Here is a 21983-nt window from a genome sequence, read left to right as displayed (position 1 = left end):
ATATTTTGAGCAAGAAGATAACCACCGGTATATTAAAATAGCTACCTCAGTGAGGAGATATTACTAGTATTTTTTTAAATACTTTGATTTAACTAAAATGTTTCAAGTAGGCCAAAAATTAGTCCTCTTTTATAAACTAACTTGACTGCTAGTTTCTATGTAGCCAAGTCTCAGAAGTGCTTCCAGAATGGTGGAGTAAGGATGTCTGAAACAAGTTATGAGCTGGACAAAATTCAAGTCTCTGTTCCTATTTATGAAGGAATTTCTAGGGAAGCCCCAGAAAACAATATGGGAGACCCAAACAAGACACTGGAGGAAATTTTAGTCTCCAACACCACAGATAGAGCAAACAGTAAATGCAGCCTAAATCCTAGCCAGATCTGAAAGATCAGTTTCCTCAGTTCTTCTTATCCAATAATCCAATACATTATGCCTGGCTTTCACCAAACGAAATATTGTAAGAGGAAAAAGCACAGTCTGAAGAGACAAAGCAAGCATCAGAACCAGATTTAGATATAGCAGAGATTTTGGAATTATCAGACCAGAAACTTAAAATAACTATGGTTAATTTGTTAATAACTCTAATGGGAAAAAATGGACAACATGCAAGAACAGATGTGTACTGTAAGCAGAGAGATGGGAACTCCAATAATTCCACTTAAAATATAATTAAAAATAAAATCCTTAGAAATAAATTTAAGAAAAGAAGTATGAGACTTCAACTTTGCAACATAACATTGTTAAAAAAATTTTTAAGAAGACCTAAAGAAATGGAATGATATTTTACATTCATGAAACAAAAGTCTTAATAATGTTATTATGGCAAAAATCTCCAAATTGATGTACAGATTCAGCATGATCCCTATCACAATCCCAACTGGACTTGTTAACAGAAATTGACAAGTTAACCTTAAAATACATATAGGAATGCAAGGAACCCAGAGTAACCAAAACAATCTTTGAAAGAAAAAAAAAAAAAGAACAAAGTTGGAGGATTCACCATTCCTATTTTAAAATTTTGTTACAAAGTTGCAGTAACAAAGAAAATAATAAAAATTTATGGCACTCATATACGGAAAGATATGTTGATCAACGAAACAGAGTTGAGAGTCTGAAGATAAATCTTCACATTTATGGTCAACCAATTTTCTGCAAAGGTGACAAGGCAATTCAATGGAGGAAGGAACAGTTCTTTCAACAAATTGTTCTGGGAAAGTAGAAAACTAATATCCACTTGCAAACAAATGAATTTGAAATCTAACCTCACGTCATATAAAAAGTTAACTCAAAATGGATCATAGACCTAAATGTAAGAGGTAAAACAACAAAATTCTTCAAAAAAACATAGAAAATCTTTGTGGCTTTGGATTAGATGGTTTACTAGGAATAACAGCAAGCACAGCAACAAAAGAAATAGGTAGTTTGAACTTTGTCAAAATTTAAACTTTGGTGCTTCAAAGGATATAATTTTAAAAACTGAAAAGGTAACCCACCAATGGGAGAAATATTTGCATATCATATATTTGATAAAGGACGTGAATCCAGAATATGTAAAAAATATCTTCTTCTTTAAGTTTATTTATTTACTTTGAGAGACAGACAGACAGACAAACAGACACACCAGGCAGGCTGTGCACTGTCAGGGCAAAGCCGGATGTGGGGATCAAACTCACAAAGTGTGAGATGGTGACCTGAGCCAAAACCAGGAGTCGACACTTAACCAACTGAAATCAGCCAGGTGCCCCCAGAATACATAAAAAATTCTTATAACAACAATAAAAAGACAAAAAACCCAATTAGATAATGGACAAACAACTTAAGTAGACAGACATTCCTCCAAAGAAAATACACAGAGGGACAATAACCACATGAAAATGTGCTAAACATCATCAGACATTAAGGAAATGCACATCAAAATCACTTCACAGCCAATAGGATGATTACTATCTAAAACTTAGACAGCAACAAGTGTTGGTGAATATATGGAGAAATTGAATCTCTCACATTTTGCTAGTGGGCTTGTAAAATTATGCAGCAAAAAAAAATATGCCTCAAAAAAGGTTGGCAGTTCTTCAAAATGGTAAACACAGAGTGACCATATGATTCAGCAATTCCACTCCTGTGTGTATGCCCCAAAGAACTGAAAATATATGTCCATGTAAAAACTTGCACACAAATGTTCATAGAAGCATTATTCACCATAGCCAAAAAGTGGACATAACTCAAATGTCCATCAACTAATGAATAGATACAATTTTGTATACCCAACAATGGAATGCTATTCACCCATAAAAATTAATGAAGTATTGATCTATGCCAAAATATGAATGAAACTTGAAAACATTATGTTAATTTAAGAAGTCAGACACAAAAGACCATATGTTGTGGGATCTTTTTGATATGAAATGTCCAGATGAGGTAAATCCATAGATACAGAGGGCAGATTTGTGGTCGCCAGGAGATGAGAGGATGAGGGGATGTTGAGTGACTGCTAATGGATGTGAGGTTTCTTTTTGGAGAGATGAAAACATTCTGAAATTAGATAGTGGTGAGTGATTGTACTATGCTGTGAATACAACGAACACCTTGAAATTGTCCACTTTACAAGGGATAAATTTTATGGTATGTGAATTGTATCTCAATAAAGCTCTTGAAAGACAGATAAAAATTAAGCACCACTATGATTTCATGAACCTTTCAGAACACTCGTCACTATGCATGTGTGTTTGCCCACACATATAGAATTCAGAGGAAAAACTGACATTTTGGCGAAATTAAGAAAATTTTAATATTCACTCTAGTTTCAGCTCTGATGTGTCTGTCAATTAAGGTTTTAACATCTTCTGAATGAGCCAAGGATATCAAGAATACATTAATATGCGATCAATTATGTACTCTAAATTCACTTTCAATAACAATACATATAGCTCAGCTCTCTTTTGGGAATCATCTTCCATATGTAATTATAATGACATAATTACAATTTAAGCTGGCATGCTACCAGATTACAGACCGCCTGATGAATTCTGGCAGCTTATTAATAAAATGACATTTTTTAAGATAGTATAAATTCATGACATTATATTGAATACAGTGCTACACTGACACTTACTTCATATATTTGTTTTAGACATTAGAAAAAAACAGTATTAAATGATAAGTCATCATCGCTTTCTAGAAATTGATTTAGTCTGCAACTGTGATCTATTTTCTTTGAACACAAGTCTATTGTGTTTGAGCACAAATTCTTCACCTAGAATTAAAAAGTGAAATCATTCACCAAAAAGCACCTACTACATTTCTGACACTAAATATAGCTCAGATACATGCACTAGGATAACAGAAAGAAAACTGTATTCACATACTAGGCTTCTCTTCAAATTACCAACAACCCATATACAACTGACATGATTCATACACTCAGCTTAGTTAGGGCAAAGAACGTACTTACCCAGTGCATGGGCCATCCTCACCAAATTCTGACTGCAAATTTGCCATTTTTAATGGACAATTTTTACCCAAGCAGAGAAAATAATTTACCACATAGCAAAGCTGGCTTAATCACCTAGTTGCCCCAAACTTTACAACAAATTGGTATCCATACCATTTCCAGGATTCTGACATACTCTGGGGATTACCACTGGCACAGCTAAATTCCAATTTGCAAACAATACTTCAGAAAAACATGTATGTACTCAGAAGCTTGGCAAATTCAGTCACTGCTTTCAGTTTCCCAGGCTCTGAGGTCATATGCAGCATGATCAATAACAGTCAGTACTAAATATTTAAGATGTGAAAGGTAATCTTTTCTTTGCTATCATCCATACAAGCATTTTCCAAAGTGTTTAGAGCAGAACACTAGGACCACCAAGTTGTTCTAACAACTAGAAAATAAATAAACAATCAATCAAACAAACAAACAGGGAAACTCTGACAGGGGTTTCCACAGTCAGAGAGACTTGAAAGCCAGCACACATTAGGGTCCAGCCTTGCAAGGTCAGAGTGCAAACGCACCATTATGAGGTCTCAAAATTCACCCTGGCAAGAATCCTGTTTAAGTTTGCTTAACCCAGGTTTTATCAAACATATTTGACATCAATGTTTTGCTTCCGCCCCCATCTTTTCCTATCTCTTTTTTCCAAAACACACATACAAAGGTTCTTTGAATATCTTAAGTTATGTCTGATTCTGGATAGGCAAAAACCAACGTTTGCTGATTAAATGAACAACATTTCCACAATGCTTAAGGAAGTGCATTGAAATTGCAGGTGCACAATGAAAGGATGGGGCCAAGCTGAAGATCCTCTGCAGCACTGTTATTTGGCCAAGGAATCATGCATAACCTCTAAATAATTCTATCCTCAAAAGTGAATGTGGTTGAAATTCCTCGTGGCGCTCAGGCAAGGAATACAGGCAACTGCTTGATAGAATGGCTTAATGTATTCCTTGCACATATTTGAAGTTAAACTGATAGTAGTCGAAAAGATAGACTCAGAAGGAACTCAGTTTCCAAGACAGTGTTATATGCTCTTTTCCAGAAACTTTAAAGGTGCTCCAAAGGGAGAAGGAGGTCCTGTTTGAAAGCCATGCTGATGTCACAAAGCATTACTCACGGGTAGCAGGGGGCTGGTATATAATGGGCATGTTCTTGCTAATTTACAGGACCAAGTGGACACAGAACTAGGACGCAGCACTGCCCTTAATACCGTCCTCACTTCTGGCCATGAAAAGAAAAGAAAAATAAGCAGAATGATAAAACCTCAAGTAGAGGTGAATAAGCACTACAGAAACATTTGGGAAATCCAATTTTTATAGGTGGACAGTGTCCAAAAATTCAGTTCTATATCTGTTGGTGGGTGATCCAGATTTCTTATATAATTGTCCCTTTTTTTTTTGTAACCAAGTACAAAGACTTTAATAATCTGCCATTTAGGCCAGTCCCATAAGCCACCATATTTCCTGCAAATATTACATCATTGTCACCGCATAGCCTTCTCTGCTCCCTTCTATGGAATGATAATGTTGACTTCTCTTGACACAGCATCTGAACTGATTTTCTCCTTCTTTAACTTGGTTCCCAAGTCCATCATATGTGTCATGTAAGAATCAAAATCATCATTTAACTGAAATATGAAGCATATTGTTAACACTGGGCTTCAGAGCTTTGGGAAATGAGAAGAGAGAAGTTGCAGGTGTTATTATATATTTATTTTATTTGCATGTGATAGAACTAGTGAAACTAGTGAGAACTTGGAGGTTTTTTTATATATATACAGTAATACTCACTTTTTTGGCGTATACTTTTATGGGTTTTCACACATGCAAAGATCCTCACGGCCACCATCACAAACAGGATACAAAACAATCTCATGGCAACAAAGAATTTCTTCAGGTTGCCCCCTTAACAACTGCACCCTCTCCTCCTCCCAACCCCTAGCAGTCTCTTATCTGTCCCTTGCATTTTCAGAATGTCGTAAGTGGAATCACAAGGTATTTAATATGGTTACTGTCACTTAGATTCATCCATACATGTATATGTATGCATATACATGGTTCCTTTTTATTGCTAAGTAGCATTATATTTTATATATACATGACAGTTTGTTTTATTCATTTACCTCCTGTAGGACATTTGGGCTATTTCCAATTTGGGGCAACTGGACTGCTTATAAACATTACTGTTCAGGTTTATATATGCCCATAAATTTCATTTCTTTAGAGTAACTTCCTAGAAGTGGGGTTGTGAGGTCACAGGGTAAATATATGTTTAACTTTTTAATAAACTGCCAAACTGTTTTCTAGGGTAGCTTTATCATTTGGCATCATTTGGACTTGAGCAAACAGACCCTACAGTATCGAGGAGGAAATTATTTTTTAATAGGGAGCTTACAAAAATGGAATAATTTTTTTACAGCAAAAATGAGAAAGTGTATGTTAAGCAAACTCAGTGCTGTGTATCTTAAATCTAATGCACTTGGTTCATTTGTTCCTTGAAGATAAATACAGTATGAAATAAAAATTGATGAACACTAAAATGTAGTTACATCTTGTATAACTACAGTTTAGTGTGAAATCATTGCATCCCTAATTATGACTTCTGTTCTTCTAAGAACAGCTGGTATTACTGAATGTTTTAAATTGTGCAACAGACTTAACAAGACAGGATCACTAGGAATTGTTTCCTCCTATTTCTAGGACCAGTGGCAAAAAGGACTCAAGTCAGCTTGGAAAACAAATGCACAAATCAAGTCGGAAAGCAAGACTGAGTCATAAGTCAACTGCAGCCAAGTACTTCAATAAGTATGTCCTCTATCGAGTTGTCCAGGAGAGAAGTAGAAATGGAAACAAGTTTGCAAGGCATTTGCTTAGAAAGAAAGAAACAATATGAGAAGAAAATGAGTCTTTGGAGACTTCGAGTTGCTGAATTGAACCTCGACAGAACAACATACTCCAATAGTTCCTATCAGTTCATTAGTTTGCGCTGAATTTCTGTCACTTGCCATACAAATTATCCTCATATAGATGGTATATTATAACTCTCTAAGGAAACCCAAAATAACACAAAATATAGTGAAAAATTGAGGGCAAACATGTTCAAGGTTGGAAATTAAGTAAGACACTATTACTGTTTGGATGATAGAACTATACGGCCATTTTGTTTTTGTTTCTGTTTTTGTTTTTAAATCTCTATTTGTACCTTTTATTTGATGAGCATGTATTTCTTTCATAGAAGCAACATGTAAATACAAATACATGATTTCAAAATGTATCTGTTTCCATAAAAGGATTATATTTCTTTAAGAACATAGTGGGGCACCTGGGTGGCTCAGTTGGCTAAGTGTTTGAATTCGGCTCAGGTCATGATCTCATGGTTCACGGGTCTGAGCCCCACATCGGTTTCTGTGCTGACAGCTCAGAGCCTGAAGCCTGCTTCGGATTCTGTGACTCTCTCTCTCTGCTCCTCCCCTGTTCGTGCTCTCTCTCTCTCAACAATAAATAAACATTTAAAAAAACCATATTAAGTCCACAATAAAGAAATACTCAGTTGAATTACTGAATGCTGATGACTTTCTATACAGAAGAAAAAAATCAAAACATTTTTTAATAAGTTTTATTAAGTTACTAAGTTATTTAATTGAAATAATGTTAACTTTAGTAACTAGTATGAATACAGTAAGTTATTTAGTTTTTCTGAGCCTCCATATCAATATCTAAAAAGTAGGAGTGACTTTGTTGCTCCTACTTCCTTATTTAGGCATGTGATCAAAGAAGAGGCATTATTCCAAACCCAACCAGGCTCTAAATTTGGAAATGCAGTTAGGTGTTTGTGAAATGTTTAAATACAACTTTAATTATACACAGACACTCTGACTTCTTGGTATCCCAGTTTACCTTAAAACTAGAAAAAAAATTATCAACATCTATGGATCTTTTCTGAAATAATGATGGGAAATCAGTGGGTTTCCATTTTTTCAAAGTAGATTATTTCATTAAAGTCAGGGTAGTCCAACAATGGAATATAGATAGTTTAAGACATAATACTTGTACTTCCTTGTAAACATCAGTGATGCTCTTAGCTTACCTCTAAAGTATCAAGTTCAGTGTGTTCGGCTCCCTAATTATATCCATAAAAATGCACAAATTAATTGGTTTGGTTTTTCAGAGACCACTGATTACAGAAATTATTTTTCATCTAAAGAAGAAGTTCAGTAAATCTCTGGGGAGAGTTCATTAAGCTTAAACATCTGACTGCATTTTAAAGTCTTTAAAGTTGAGTTTTTTTCATAAATTAAAGATAGGAATAAAAGCATTAAGCATACTGTCAACATTATAACTTTTTCCACCAACAACATTAATCTGCAAAACACAAATGCTCCCAATGAATAATACAAACATAACATTCCTACACTGTCTTCTGACTTGCATACATCAATACCTTTCAGTTATGGTGTCCACTATATCTCTGGAATATAGAGTCAAATTTTCCATATTAATACAAAGCTTCTCAAATATCTAACCTGAGATTGATTTGCCCTTGCTAGTTCACATGCAAGAGCTAATTAAGTTTAAAAGATCCTCCCCAAATGTGGCTGTTCATAAACTCTATTAGGCCCCACTTGGGATAGGGTGGATTGCCTTTTCTTTTAAATCCATATTTTAGACCCATATGCTGTAGAAATTGGCAGTCATTTCTCTCAAATAGTTCCTTCTGTAGAGGTGTGGCATGGCATATCGGCCCTGAAATGTTTCAATCACTAAAATGACTAATCCTGATAGCAATTTACAACCTTCTTTACAATTCAAAGCCTTCACTTCAAGGTGTTCTGGTTGAATTGAAATTGTCTTTCACAAAGTAGTGCTAAGACTTCCAGTCTAAACTACCAGCACTGATCATTCAGACTTCTACAGTTATCAGACCAGCTTGTCCACCAGTGTTCCCTCTGGCCCCCTTGCAAGCAGTTCTCTACTGGGCAGCCAGACTGGAGCCTGACTGTGTGAGTCTGCATCGTTTCCACAATTCCCTGTAAATACCATGGGTGTTACTTTACATGCCTGTGCCTCAGGTTCCCCTTGGGTAAAACCCAGGTGATAGTAGCATCCACCTTAGAGGGCTGTTGATAATTGCATAAGCTAATATATTTGAAGGCTTCAAAGATATTCTGGCATCTAAGATGTACTCAGTAAGCAATACGATTACCCTTATTTTTAGAGTGAAACAAACACGGTTCAACGTGCCTCACAGGGTCCTGCCACTACCTAGGTCAACAACCTGTTCTTAGCTGCTGTGACCTTCCTTTCAGAGACTTATTTTCACTATGTTCTTTCTTTGTACATGTTTCCCTGAAATGCATTTCCATGTATTTTTCTTAGAATATTGTTCTCTTCTTCCTTGTCACTATGTAATCCTTGGCTCTCAACTCAAGCATCACTTTCTTAGGCCATCTCTGATTGAAACAGGTCTGCTTCTGGGCACTACAGTTTTGTAAGCCTCCTTTACCTATATTTGCAGAGAACCAGGAAAATTTGCTATTTTAATTCTGGAGAAATCTGTAAACAGATAACTATGATGCAACTAAGCATATAAATATTTATAATTGGGTTTTTTGAGAGCTGAGGGGAAAGAATGAAGGACTCTGAAGACTGCATCAGGGAAGGATTGAATTGATCTTTAAAGATGAACTGAAATCTGCCTCAAAGAGGCAAAAATGAGACTAGAAGCCACTGATTATTAGAATGTTGGGCACCACTATGGGGACTATGAAGATAATATCTCATTTAATTATCCTGGAAACTCTCCAAGTTAAGTGTTATTTTCTCAAGTTTAGACATGAGAAATCTGAGGATTAAAGTAATGTGCATACAATCATACAGCCTACCAATCACCGGGTTTGGGGGTGAATTTAGATCTGACTCTCCTATAACACCCATTGCACTCAAGACATCCTTCCCTATGCAATGCCACGTAGAGGTGAAAGAACTAAATTCATTCAGGGACCCCTGAGAAGGTCAGGGTGTGCTGGAGGCAGTACATAAAGGATACTGATACATTAAGCTGAGAAGACAAATCAAGATTAAAACATAAAGAGCTTTATATGTTTCCCATTGAAATCAAAGAATTTCACCTTGCCAAGTCAAACAAATGGGAGGTGTCTTACCATTTGGGCCCCAAAGAAACCGACTTAGATGGCCCTTATCTCTTTCTTCTCTCTCCACTCTCTTTTGAAAGGACAACCTTTTAATACTTACACGTGAACTGACATGTCTACCAACCCTTACAGGTGGCATCCTACACATATTGACTACAATTTCTTGGTCTCACAGTTCAAACTATTGTGTGAGGGAATCTGTCACAGTGGTACTATCCTTCTTTGCTCCTCTTTGTTATGCAACAAGGTAGAGAATTATATGGTGTAGATAGGAGTTAAAGGGCAAAGCTAATTTCCCCATGAGGAAGCTCCAATTTAGGACAAGCATTCCAAAATAGGTCAACTTGATGCGCCATACTAAAGAGCTTGAACTTTATCCTGAAAACTATGTTTAATAGTTCTTAAAATACTACTGAACATCGATTTGTAATAGATTTATGCATATTAACCACATTCAACAGCCAATGTAGCACACTTTGAACCCTTGAAAGATGCTCTCTGATTAAATATTGACTGTCTGTAGCTAAAAAATTTGCAAGAAACCATCTAATACAGAAACTGAGAGGCAACATATTCATGATCTTTTAATAGAACATATTTGTCAGCATATTGACAATTATCTACATAAACAACCGTATACCAGAAATACTAGCTAAGAGTATTTCTATATTGAAGAAAATAGATAAACCCACAAATTACCTGAATGTGCCTACAACACATATACTTCAGTTTGCAAGAAAAATCTCACTTTTATTTTTGTTTTCTTTTTCTTTTTGTTTTGGTGTTTTTTGTTGTTGTTGTTTGTTTTGTTTTTGGTTTGTTTTTTTTTTCTTTTTAGTTATGATCTAGGGAGAAAAAAGGACAGATATTAATTGTTCTTTCTTGTTCTAACAATTTTACAGTTCACAGCAAGCCTTGCAAAATGGACTTCATCATAGAGCCAAAACAAGTATTCTCTTGACAGGAAAGGCTCAACTTTAGAAAGATATCACTTTCTTTAAAGCAAATTCAAATGTGCTTGAATAATTACGGGAAAAAATAATAGTGTGGTTTCCATACAATCATTCTTACATTAAATGTTGTACATCAAAATCAAAATTATTTTTATGCATGATGGGCAGTTTCCCACTAACAATTTTCTAAATTGCCTAATAATTTTATGTAGCATAATTACAAGACTCCTGCTTGTGTATTTTTCCTTCTCTTTGCTTTCATCTGAATACAAATTAAGAGTAATCACTAGCAAACCTTTATGGTAGACATTTACCATGTAATGCTGCAACAGAGCTCTATAAAATGAGCCTAACAGGAAAGCCCTTGAAATACTTCTTCCGTTAACAATAGCACATGCAACTGTATGAAGGAAAATTTCCAGACTAAGTGGTTTTCTGAATAAAAATGGGTGAATATATGAAGGGAAATTGATTGCTCATGAATCACTTTCATTTCTAAAACTCTGTTGAACATTTCCCACCTTATGATCCACCATTACATGTAAATCAACATTTGTAAATCCAAATTCACTGTGAATGTTTCCCACAGTGATGGTTATTTTTTTTTGTCAAGTTGGCAAGGCTATGGTGCCCAGTTGTTTGGTCAAACACTAGTTTGGATGTTGCTGTTTTTGTAGATGTGATTAATATTCACCAACAGTTGACTTAAATAAAGGGGATTATCCTTGATCATGGGGGGTGAGGCTCAATCCAATCAGTTGAAGGCCTTAAAAGTAAAAACTGAAGTTTCCCAAAAGAAGGAATTCTGCCTCAAGACTGTAATACAGAAATCCTGCCTGAGTTTCCAACCTACTGGATTGCCATATATTCTGGAGTTGTCAGCCCCCACAATCACATGAACTAATTCCATAAAACAAACCTCTACACACGCGCGCACACACACACACATCCTTTTGGTTCTGTTTCTCTGGAGAATCTTTACTTTTATGTCCACACTTTATGCCTTCTTCTCTTTATGATTTTATCCATATCTATTCATTATTAACATAGTATCTTTCCTTAAATTGAATTGAAAGTAACTCCCTGTTTTTATTTGCCTACTCCTAAGAAACATAAGAAATAAAATATATAAGATATTATAGTATCACAAATTTGAGATGTTATTTTTCCATAACACATTACTACACAACTGTTAACATGTAAAAAATGGTCGTAACATAGCATATAGAGCTGTTGAATCACTATGTTGTACACTTGAAATGAATATGATGTTGTATGTCAACTATACTTCAAAAAAAAGATTATTCACGTGAACCCTAAAATCACACTGGTAATTCCTGAACCAATCTAGGGGAGCATTACCCTGGACTCATTTCTCTTCATGATTTCATTTTGATTAATAGGATACTTTTCCTCCTATTATGTGGAATTGAGCTATGTACTCTACCTTTCTTCTCTGCTTATTTCTTCTTGACACATATTTAACTTCCTTTTTATTTACTGTCACAACAGAATTTAAGGCTTTATTCCATAAAACCTACAATATAGAATTTCTGGTGGGCCAAGGACCTACCTTTAATTCTCTGTATTCATACCACCCAAATATCTACCTAGCCCAACAATGATCAGAATCCAAAGATGCAAAGAGAAATAGCCTTTTCCTTGCCCTGGAACATCTTACAATTTGGTAAAGGATTCATTCCCAAAAAGTTATTCACAGAGGAAATGCTTGGTGGCTGAGAACTTAGAGAGATGCCAGAGTTTCCTGATAAGGGATGCTCAGAGTCTAAAGACTAGGGAGGAGTTTTCTAGGGGAATGACAATCAGTAAGTGCAGCAAGTAAATATCAGTTGGTCTGGACCTTTCTGGTTGTTGATCCCCTTATTTGATGTCTGACGACAACAGGTTCAGAGACATACACGTTCAGCTTGAGTCCTGCTCATTCCAGTTGTATTAAGTGCATTTTTTATCATAGCTTTCTCAGCCTCCTTTCCTCCCAAGTTAAGCTTCTTTTGAATTAAGGTTGCAGAACCAAACAGATGTCATTTGATAAAATCATTTCTTCCTCCAGCCCCGTTTCTTCCTTCTACCTCCTTTCTTTCCATCTCTCCCACCTCTACCCTTCTGTGCCCTTGTAAATATTGGATCCCAGACACTGATCTGATCACTGGTCTTCAGAGACTAAGCAGGATCTACTCTCAAATCTTTCTAATCTCAGTCTCCTCCTGTGTGCAAGGGGGAGCTCATCTCTTTCCTCAGTGCTCGGCTCAGCTGACTCACCCAGGGCTGCAGACGTGCAGCCTTTCCAATCATGTTTCTGAAGCACACCACAGCCTTGTAAATCAAACTTTCAAAGCCCTCAAAATGTCAGCTTTCTGTTGCCTAATCAGGTTATAAAGGTTATTTCCTTCTTGTCTTTCCACCTAGATAAAGTTTTATGAGCAATTACTCAATGTGGACGTGTGCAATCCTCTTATTCATTATTGCATTCTAAATGTATTCACTGAGGACCATTTCTTAATGGAAACATTGATAACAAAGACAAGAGTATAAAGTACATGCTACAACAGAGTGAGTCTTGAAACATTATGGTAAGTAAAAGAAGCCAGACAGGAAAGACTACATTATATGAGTCAATATATGTGTAATGTTCAGGAAAGGCAAAGGCACAAGCAGAAAATAGATTCCTGGTTGTTAGAAGCTAGAAGGAGAGGGGAATTGAAAGTGACTGCTAATGGGTATGGGGTTTTTTGGGTGAGGGTGACAAGAAGTGTTTTGGAATTAGGTAGTTTTGATGATTGTATCATTTTATGAACATACGAAAAGCACTGATACTTTGTATACTTCCAAAGGGTCAACTTTGTGGTAAGTGAATTATATCTTAAAAAAAAGAAAAAGAGTTCATGGATCTATTTCTGAAACTTAGAATATGGTTTCACCCACTGTAAAGTAGTATTTTTGCATGTATCAGCACTTTGGAGTTAGTTTCATAACAGGTGAGCGGGACTGTTTCTCTCTTAGTGGTAAATAAAACAATATTGTGCCATAAAATTGATTGTATCTTTGAGTTAATGAACTGTGGTCTATTTCTAATTTTAGTCATCGGTGTAGATACAAAGCAACTATTGAAAATCTGTATTTCAAAGAACTTGTACTGGAATAAGTTAGTTGGCTTTCACTTTAAATATTTAAACCAAATCTACTCAGCAAATGATCAGCTTTTGTGTGGTAAAGATGAGGACTGTTGCAGATTTTTTAATGGCCACGAATTCTTCAATACTGTTCTCATTAGGAACTGGGATTTATTTTCCCTCTCCCTTTGAGTGGGCTGTGACTTCGCTTAACAACAGAGTAGGAAGGCTTGATACTGGGTGGATTCCCGGGCCTGGTGTGACAGGGCCATTCCCTTCCCCTGGTTCTCTTGGGATGCTTGCTCAGGGGAAGCCAATCTCCATATAAGAAGTCTGATTACTTTAAGACTACCAAACTGAGGCAGCCACATGGAGGTGTTTTGGTTGACAGCACGAGCTGAGCTCCCAGCTGATGGCTGGCATCACCTGCCAGCCACCTGAGCCAGCCATCTTAGATTTCCAATCCAGCCATACCTTCAGGTAACAGCAGGCCAGACCATATCTGCCTGCAACTACACAAGGAATCCCAGGAGAGAACTGCCCACTCGGGCCCCTCCTGAGTTCATAATTCGCAAAAGCGCGAACAAAGTAAAAGTCGCTGTTTCACACACTCAGTTTTGGAGCAATTTGTTATGTCGCAGTAGTAACTAAAACGGGGACACAGTGAAGAAGGTCATATTTCCTTTGCTCTGACCCATCCAGACAACTCAGCAGCTAGCACAAACTGAAGACACATTTTTTATTACACATTGTCCACCAAAGAATATCAACGACTCTATTCTAATTGACGAAGACTGTTTTTTTTCTCTACCCAGCTCAGCCCTTTGTTTATTGAGGTCCAGTTCCTTCCCTTTACCCTCCCCATCAAAGCGTGATCTACCATATTCTTAATGGAGTGCTAATTTATTATTTATAAATATGTCTGAAAACATAAATAAAAAGCAAAGCATTTTCTAAACCACGGTTGGTTTCTTTCAACTGCTGTATGCTTACATGCCACTATTAAATAAATTGTAAACCTGCCACGTGTTTGATATATAGGTAATGAAGTGTGGTTCAATGCAAATAAAAAGGACATATCTAACTTGGAAATGCTTTCCTTTGGACCTTATTACTGCAGTGATTGGTAGACAGTCTTATTACTCTGAAAATTTTTTCTTACAATAAACCTTCCATCGTTGTTAGACTGAATTCTAAAAACTGCCTGAACTTGTCCTCTAAGACAAGGATCCCTATTATAGGGACCATCCCTAATATGATTATACCTTTGTTTTCCCATCTCCTATTATTTCCCTCCAGATACACCATATACCACTCTAAGTAAAAACGTGGCCTTTTCAGATCAGACATAGTCACTTATTCCCATTTCCAACTTTGAAGTTCCATGTGTGCAAAAAAGTATCTTCACCTTATCTGTATGACATGAACTTTATCAGCTCCCAGATTTTCTAAATTTTTCTATAAACTCTCAGCAATAAATAACATTTCCCTCCTTGAAATACAGTACCACTCTGAACGTACATAACTTTTTCTCTCTTGTGCTGTTACTATCATCGTATCATCACCTAAACATGTGTCTGAAAAGCTTTCCTGGAACAGATGCTTAGCAAATGCCACTGAATAAAATCACAAAAGAATAAATGAATGAATAAAAGAATAAATCAATAAAATGTTGGATTTCATTTTGTCTTATCTCCTTCTTTAAGAGCAGCCAACATATTCCTGAAATTTTCATCAAGAAATGAATTATAACTTTGTAATAGTAACAATTTTGTAAATTTAACTACCTGTCATTGTGTAAAAAGATAACCTCTAGTGCTAAATTGATCCATTTCACGAACTAGTTGATCTTGTCTGCCAAGGGCACATCCATTATTCACTTGAAGAGGGCTGAATTATAACCATGAACTCCTTAAGAAAATGTCAGTCTTAAACCCATCTGAATTTTAGAACACAAAGATAATACTTATATAGCCTTCAATATTAGGCTTTCAGAAAAAGACCATCTTGTCCCAGAGCAATGGTTCTTTTTCATCTTTATATTATTTTTCATCAATTATCAGACCAAAAACTGAAGGTCCTTCCACCAGTGTAAAAAGCTTTCTGAGAAGGGTAGTTAAGATTTTTAAAACTTTCCATTACTTTATTCATTCTTTCGGAGTTTACAGGCTTAAATCCTCTCTACCAAACTCATCAAATTGTAAACTAAATATGTGTAGTTCTTATATATCAATCATACCTCCATAAAATTATTTTTTAACATTTATTTATTTTCGAGGGGGAGGTAGGGGCAGAGAGGGAGGCAGAATCCAAAGCAGGCTCCAGGCTCTGAGCTGTCAGCACAGGGCCCCACACGGGGCTCAAACTCACAAGCTGTGAGACCATGACCTGAGTCGAACTCCGACGTTTAACCAACTGAGCCCCCCAGGTGCCCCAATAAAGTTATTTTTAATAAATCTTCTCTAATGTTAGGAGTAAAGTGTTGCTATAATACATGACAGGCACTTTTCGGTGGATGGAGAGACTGATGATCATGGGAATGACCCCATGCTTCATATGTCCACAAATATAGAATCTGTGCCCAGACACAGCACACACATTACACAGTGTAGATAGAGACTGAGGGAGAATAAACTTCTAATCATATCTCAAGCCCTTGCATAGGCTATGCCCTAAGCTGGAACAGCCTTGCCCACGATGTTTGATCCCCTGGCATGTCCTCTTTTAGGGGTTGGTCTCGAATATCCTCTCAATTAGCTTTCCCTGAGCACACTCTCTCTAACTACTTTCTGTTCTCTATAATAGTACCTGATAGTTTCCTTCCCAGAACAATGCAAAATTCACTATTATTTTGCTTTTTTAAAATTTAATTTGTGTACCCTACTACTGTATAAGATTCATGAGGAGAGGGACCTTATTTCTTATTCCCCATTGAATACCAGCTCCATTCAGATTGCCTCGCAGAAGGTAAGCACTCAGCATCTAACAGTTATAAATACAGGATCATAATTGTAAGTATCTAGTGTTGACAGAAGTCAATCATGGAGCTCTATAATCATTGTTCCCATTTTACAGATGAGTTAACTGCCATACAGATGACATTTAACTTTCACCCAATCACGCACTAGTTTGTAAGTGACAGACGCAGGACTTAGACTCAAGGGCATCTACTAGAAAAACATATTTCATCACCACTATGCCCTTCTAGTAGGGTAAATTACTTCTGCATCCTACCCATGGTGCACATACTTCAAGAAGAGAACTCTTGTTTAAGACACTTAGAGATGGAAAGGCTAATGAGCCTTTAAAAAGTATAGTTCGTATCCGTGAGGTTCCAATTTTAATTGTTCACTTCTATTACCCTTGCATGTTTCCATCAACCACTATCTAAGGTGCTTTCTCAGAGCTATTCCTTGTTATGATCCTCTAAAATTGACGTACAGTCAAAAGAAAAAGAGACTGAGGGGCACCTGGGTGGGCAGTTAGCTGGTTGAGCATCCAATTTCACTCAGGTCATGATCTCACAGCTGATGAGTTTGAGCCCCGCGTGGGGCTCTGTGCTGACAGCTCAGAGCCTGTAGCCTGCTTCCGATTCTGTTTCTCTCTCCCTCTGCCCCTCCCCCGCTCATGCTCTGTCTCTCTGTGTCTCAAAAATAAAATAAACATTAAAAAAAGAGAGAAATAAGGAGGATTTAGCTATATCTTAGATGTAAAAATAATAATAATAGTGGTAAGAAGAACATTCTGATTTGAATTCTGGAAATGAAATGTCCATGAAAATTAATTACATGTTAGATGTCATAGGAGAAAACATTTCAATTTATTCTTCGAAAGATAAACAAGGTACTGGTCTCAACGTAAAACAGACCAGATTGACTGCTAAATCGACAAATTCCTAAGCTCACATAATTAATGACAATTTTTATAGTCAAAATATTCCTAAGAGGGGCACCTGGGTGGCTCAGTTGGCTAAGCATCCGACTCCTGATTTCAGCTCAGGTTATCATCTCACGGTTCATGAGTTCGAGGCTGGGGTCAGGCTCTGTGCTGACAGTGTGGAGCCTGCTTGGGATTCTCTCTTTCTCTCCTTCTCTCTCCCCTCCTCCACATGCTCTCTCTCTCAAAATCAATAAATAAACTTAAAAAAAATTAAAAAAAAGACCAAAATATTCGTAAGAAAAAAATCCTTAGAAGGCAGAATACAGTATTCCACTCCACTGTCTCATTGAGTGTGTAACATCAGTCAGGTCACTTTACCTCGCCAAGTCGTTACTTCCTTGTGTCTCAATTGGGCAATCAATATCTGCTTTGCATGTCTCCCAAGGTAACTGCAGTACTCCAAGCCCAGGATGCATCAAGAGAGATGTGAAACCTTTAAAAGTCTGTCACTGTCACTTTGATGAGCATTACCTCTGAGCACCTGAGGTGGAATTCACAAGTTATGTAATGTGGTGAAGACACAATGCACAGAGGACTTGCTTTGCCATGAACTTACAGTGAGACCCTGACAATGTCATTTAACTTGACTGAGTCAGTCTCTTTCCACTCCACTGGCTTGTATCATTATTGTTGCTATTGAATTATTTTCTCTTTGTTGTACCGATTAATTTGTCAGAGGACATAGACATTCCTCTTTGGCAATAGAAAGTTTTTTGTCCTCATCTTCTGTTGTCTCAAGGTTCCTAATACTTGGAGTATATGTTTTAACAGTATAATTGCAATACAGAAAGTCAAGGTAGGTTTAGCACCTAATTCATCCAGTCCCCTTATTAATTTTTCTCTGTTTAGAGACAGCCTTAGCAATGTAGTACATTGGCCAAAAGGACTAATGCTATTTGAGTCATCACCTCACTCTCCTCTTTCCATGAGTTCTAACAATATTGACCTCGGTGTTATCAGAAATAGAGCAATACAAGCTATTTTTAATGTACCATATTCCAGAGCTAATAGTTGGACAAAATTAGAAAAACTGAGTTCAAGCAGATCTATTCAAATCAGAGAGAACAGTATTCTTGAACCTAGTTTTACAAATTAAACTTACAGTGTCCAATATTTGCAGAAGGCTTTAATAATTCTTCTAAATAATAAGTCTGAGATTAAAGCTAGGAAATGTGTTTGAAGAAAAAAGAAAATCTCTTCCCTGCCTTTAAAACATTATCTCTTCCTACTCACTGTTCCCTCACTGTGTTCTAGCCACCCTGTCTATCCTTCAGGTTCTCAAATGAGCCAAATCACTCCCAGCACAGGGCCTTTGCACAAGCTGCTTTCCCTTGGATGCTCTTCCCCCTGTTGTCCACACATCCTTCAAGTTTCCTCTTACCCTTCCAGTTTCTCCTTCACATATGGTATTAGTCTCTCTCAAGAGAGGCCCATTTTGACCACTTCTCTGAGGACTTACCACTTTGCTTGGTGGCCCCATCTTCTTAAAAGCCTGAGCTCTTCAGCCCTAGGCATATTTGTAAACATGAAGGACTCAACTCTTCCTTTTACTGTACTCTGACTGCCCTTTTATATGGAAGCCTTTTTCCCTACCTGTGATATATACTGAGAAAGACAAAAACCTCAAATATCAGATGGCAGCCTGAAGCGTTAATGGCAGAATTCATTCAGCCTAGGAGTTCATATAATTTTCCCCTATATCTAAACATTAAATCCTGTAGATCAGCAAACCTAAGGTCATAAAATTCAATAAATAATTCAAGGCCTGAAAAGTAATTTTCTGATGTATTAGTTAAGATTTAAATCCTAAATGTTGAGGTTGACGGTTGGTGTTTTTGTTCCCATTTCATAGATGGGAAAGCTAAGACCTTGAGAGTTGGCATGGGATGCCCAAGCCATATTGTTGACAAAAAATAAAAATAAGACCAGGATATAGGTTTTGTGAACAACAATGTATGGCTCTTTCTGCCATCCCCCCTTCCAATTTCTATATAAGAAAAACAAGGACTTCAGAAAGAATTCTGTACCCACCTAAGTGCCATAACTCCTAGAAACATCCCCAAAAGCAAGAGCCATATAAAAACTTAAAGATTGCTAGCTTCTTTTAAAAAAAACTTTTAATTTTATAGATTAAAATAGATTTATTTATTTATTAAAATAGATTTATTTATTTTTGAGAGACAGAGAGCAAGAGTAGGGGAGGGCCAGAGAGAGAGGGAGACACAGAATCTGAAGCAGGCTTCGGGCCCTGAGTTGTCTGCACAGACCCTGATGCGGGGCTCAAAACCATGAACTGTGAGATCATAACCTGAGCTGAAATTGGACGCTTAACCAACTGAGCCACCCAGGTGCCCCTAAAAAAATTTCTTTTAATGTTTATTTATTTTCGAGAAAGAGAGAGACAGAGTGTGAGAGGGGAGGGGAAGACAGAGAGGAAGGCACAGAATCTGAAGCAGCACAGAGCCAGATATGGGGCTCAAACCCAGGAACTGGGAGATCAGGACCTGGGCTGAAGTCGGAGGCTTAACCGACCCAGTCACTCAGGTGCCCCAGAGATTGCGATCTTCTTTTCAAATTTTATCTTTTTTATATTAAAAGCTCATGTTTTAAATCATGTGCATTAAAATAGATGTCATTGGGAGAAATGTTTAAATTTCAAGAATCAAAAGTGATTTTTGAAATATGTGTGCCCTTTTTCAGCTGAGGGGGAGGAGTGACATATAATCTATAAATTATAATGGAATCTTATTCTAATGAGTATCTGGAAGGGCCACTGCCAGTTAATGAATCTAGTAAACAACTAAATGACATAAAATGTGGGCCAAAGGGCAGTTTTTCTGAATGGGGGAGGGGTGTGTTCTTTTTGCTGCTGTTGACAATCTGCAGCTTACGCCGAAAATGACTAGGAAAAGATTTACAGGGTTTGAGCGACAGGATGCTCAAATGAATGGAGTTTTCACTGGGAAAAAAGGGTCAATATTTCATTATTAAGTCAATGGTTTTATGAAGTCCCCTGGAAACTGCTCTGAAAATAATTACCTAACATGAATGCCTCCTCATGTTTTCATGTGTTTCAGATGAGAGGGTTTGTCAGGCTTTTCCTGTGGGCTGCACCGTGTATTCTTATTCTCAAGCTGGGAAAATTATTCTTGTCAAAGATCACATAGATTCTTTTAAATTACAACAATAGATATGGACAACTCTTACTTGGCGTCAGCCATCTTTGAAAAAATGGTGAAAAACTAAATTATTGAGATCTAGTCTAACTGTCATTTCTGTCAAAAGCAAAAGCAAATATGAGAGACAGGGTCACAGTGATCAATTTTCGGTGTAATGACTCGTGCAGTATGTCATTACTAGTGTGTGCACATGTGAGCACGTGCACACACACACAAATACAGGCGTATCAGCACTTCACCCTAAATGTCGGATAATGACTGAAGGTTGTATTGACTACTCTTAAATTGTAGGTAGAGGGAGGAGAGGTACAATAAACTTCAGGTTCATGACGTTGAAAGAAGTGTTACATATACCATTTGATGGCAGTGCCTTGAGAGGTAAGAAGAGAAATAAATGAACAAAAAAGCTTCTCACTTGTAAATATCACTTAAAGTGTCAAGATCATAAGATCTAGCCTGTTTATGAGCACTGAGTTGGGATAGTTCTGCCTAGGGGCCTGTCTGAGCAAAACTGAAAACAAACAAAACATGCAATCAAACAGAAACCATCTGTTCAGTTAGAAAAGGAGAAATATTGATTCCCCCACCCCACCAAAAGTTGACCTTCTTACACTAACTCCATCAGTGCAGCCCTGCATAACATTTTATTTTCTTCTTGGTCTTGAATTCCAGAAATTTCATGGCTAAATATCATGGTTAATCAAAGTAACTTCTGGGGAAGTATACCTACCAGCATTGTTTATCTCTATGACTGTTTATCCTTAAATTAATGTATGTGCTTTCAATTGCTTGTTTTTGAAATAGATATGCAGCATACTACTTCATACCCAATAATGACTTAAATGGTAGATTTACAAGCAAAATATCTATAATCAGAAGATTTTTGGAACCCCTAGGTGGCTCAGTCAGTTAAGCATCTGACTTCAGCTCAGGTCATGATCTCACGGCTCGTGGGTTCAAGCCCCACACCGGGCTCTGTGCTGACAGCTCAGAGCCTGGAGCCTGCTTTGGAATCTGTGTCTCCCAATCTCTGCCCCTCCCCCATTGTGCTCTGTCTCTCTCTCTCTCTCCCAAAAATAAATAAACATTAAAAAAAATTTTTTTAAGATTTCTAAATAATTTCTCAAAAATGTC

At 37.0% G+C, this 21983-nt stretch overlaps 1 protein-coding gene across 4 annotated transcripts in view; it reads right to left on the bottom strand.

Moving 5' to 3' along the window:
- The window catches only part of NRG3 (neuregulin 3), a 1058853-nt gene that overhangs the window by 529074 nt on the left and 507796 nt on the right, over window positions 1–21983 (bottom strand). The window lies entirely within an intron of this gene.

This window comes from Lynx rufus, unplaced genomic scaffold (genome assembly GCF_022079265.1).
Source record: "Lynx rufus isolate CCGP_SWC_20201006 ecotype Redwood Valley unplaced genomic scaffold, mLynRuf1.p SCAF_11, whole genome shotgun sequence".
Lineage (NCBI taxonomy): Eukaryota > Metazoa > Chordata > Mammalia > Carnivora > Felidae > Lynx > Lynx rufus.
This window is presented reverse-complemented; position numbering and strand designations above follow the sequence as displayed.